The following is a 2,500-nucleotide window of genomic DNA, read 5'->3' as shown; positions in this document are numbered from 1 at the left end:
ATGGCCACAGAAATAGCCTCCTCACCCCTCTCGGGCCACTCCATAAGCAGTCGCAAGCTTTGATTAGGTAAGCTTAAAGTGAGTCTGGAAGAGTCTACCAATAGAGTTGAAGGGAACATGTACATAGCAGTCCAAGCTGTTTCATTGCCACATATACCCTGTTCACCCCTTTGGGGCCACAGTTATAATCAATCTCAAGCCCTGATTATGTAGCCTATGCTAACTAACGCTGGTCGAGTCTACCTCACAAATGTGAGGGGAACTAACTCCTAATAATCTCTTGACTGCTGCGTGTGCTTGTTTTTTTCCCTCGACTTTTTACCGTCCTATAATCAGATCGTGACATCGATTATGCCACCAGCTCCTGGCCGCGAAAGGCTAACAAAAACAGCCAAATGTGAAATTTAAAAAATGATAATTGTCATGTTCTACCAAAGAGTTAGACTTACTGGTAGATCTAAAACATATAGATCTAGTACTGACATCTCTGCTTCTTTGCTTTGTGTTTATGTATTCACATCTAAAGTTAAATTTAATTTTAGTTGGAACTGATATTTAATAAGATACTTTCCCGATTATTTTGGCGGTTGAACATACAATATGAATTCCGGATTTGTTTTCATTCACAACTCAGAGTCGCCGCCTCGAGTAAGATTCTTGTGTGATATCTACAGGCCATATCTGGTCCCGTTTCACTTTGATTACCCTGTCAAACAAGTCAGCCTTCGCCCCTGGATCCAACCCTCTTTCAAAGGGATACATCATCCCAGCAAGCGAACGGAGATACTGGATGTAATAGGCTTGTGTACGTGAGAATGAAACTCACGTGTTTTGAATCGGCGAAGACCATAATCGTTACATTAGAGTGACTATAAGACAAAGTTATATTAAACGTTTAATTTCTTTATTATGTGATATGCAACGCGGCTGCAGTGAACCAGGTGGTTAAGTACTCAGCTACCACTCGAAGCTTGCCTAAATATTTGAATACGAAAGGAGAGAGAACACATTTTATTCGTTCTGCCTTTGATATTTTTTTCCCGACCTAAAAGCTTTGCCTTCTAAAGATTGTACCAAGCATTAAGGGATGGTAAATTATACTTCAATGAAATGACCTACAAAGCAATTCAGACTGACAAGTAAATTGTTCATAAGGATAGGCAATAAGAATGCTAACATCCTCAATCTAACATTGTTTTTTTAACGGTGGTGGGGGGTGGTAATTTATCATGTGTAGATAACCTGTGTGGGGGTGGAGATGCAGGGTAATAGTTACGCCGTTAGCCTAGCGCACAAAGAAATATGATCTATTGCCAAGTGGGGAAGGCTGTTTATTTAGTCTGCTGGGATGTGTTTTAGACGAGGTGACCTTGACAGGCACAATGGAAGCAGCCATTATTATTTTCAATAAGCGACAGACTGAAAAAAGTCTTGGACGTAAGTGCGCAGATTATATCTTATTTTATGCAGGATTCACTTCACTCCCCACCCCACCCCCCTTTCCAACCGCATGAACGATGCCTTTCATCAACCCTTTAGCCACGGAGTCTTCGAAGGCTGTTCGAGAAAGTCTCCCTGGCGTGTTCACCTACCCCGTGTTTTCACCGTCCTCATGTCCGCACCCAAACGGACACGACAAATAGGAAGAACAATTCCTACACAACTTTCAAGGAATTTAAGATGTTGGCGAAGTTGCTGAACATTTTTCTAGGCCCGCTTTCTGGGAGAATTTTTGTTTATGGCTCGTGCGTATACGTAGATCTGTTGATTTCGTGCGGTTTCACCCGGGCAATTCTGGCTGGGTTTGTGCAAGTGGCTTACGGGCATTTAGGGATATTTACCATCCCTACGTCTTTCCTCTAAATTAATGCTAGCATTATGATCTAGTTAAAATGCTTTCAATGTTTACGGTAAGTCAGAAATTGTACTTACTGCACACAACTGGTTCTGTTAAATACATATTATGGTATTCGCAGCAGGCCAATAAGTTGAACGAAAACGAATGATAAATATTTTTATAATATTAGTTGTGTGTAACGTAGAAATCAGCTTATAGATCAGATCCCCTCTCGTGAGTGCTTATTCCACGAGACTATTGTTTTGAGATATGTCTTTCATTTAAGCGAGGGAGTTTATTTTAGGGACTTTTGGTTTCTACTTTTTGCCAGGGCTGGTTCTTCCAGCTGACGAATGGATCCAGGCTGCTCCTTTCTCTCTCCTCTGGTCCCCCCTTTTTTGTATGAGTAAAGAAAGCACATCGATACCATAACGACCGTTTAGTGGAGGGGACTGCCAGACAGAAACAACATGGGGATAGAGAAGAAGTAGAACCTTCCAAAGGCACGCACCAACCACCCTTGTTTGCCTTCATGTAAGTTGTCTTCCGTTGATGCCAGGGCTTTGTGTCCAACAGAAACGCCCGCTCTAAGAAAACAGCCAATAATTTAAGTGCATTTTTCTGCTAGCACTCTTATATTCCTTTGGCACCCCCTCTCTCCTC

At 41.9% G+C, this 2,500-nt stretch overlaps 1 protein-coding gene across 4 annotated transcripts in view; it reads left to right on the top strand.

Moving 5' to 3' along the window:
- The window catches only part of LOC101856899 (neuronal acetylcholine receptor subunit alpha-7), a 65,304-nt gene that overhangs the window by 36,527 nt on the left and 26,277 nt on the right, over window positions 1-2,500 (top strand). The window contains exon 2 of one of the 4 annotated variants that reach the window (XM_035970027.1): window positions 2,169-2,371. The exons of the other annotated variants lie outside the window; for them this stretch is intronic. The gene's annotated coding sequence lies outside the window, so the exon portion shown is untranslated. The remainder of the gene's footprint in view (window positions 1-2,168; window positions 2,372-2,500) is intronic. 4 annotated transcript variants of the gene reach the window in all.

Source organism: Aplysia californica, unplaced genomic scaffold (genome assembly GCF_000002075.1).
Source record: "Aplysia californica isolate F4 #8 unplaced genomic scaffold, AplCal3.0 scaffold00211, whole genome shotgun sequence".
In the NCBI taxonomy this organism is placed as follows: Eukaryota; Metazoa; Mollusca; class Gastropoda; order Aplysiida; family Aplysiidae; genus Aplysia; species Aplysia californica.
Note: the sequence above shows the minus strand (reverse complement) of the source record. Positions and strands in the feature narration are given on the sequence as shown.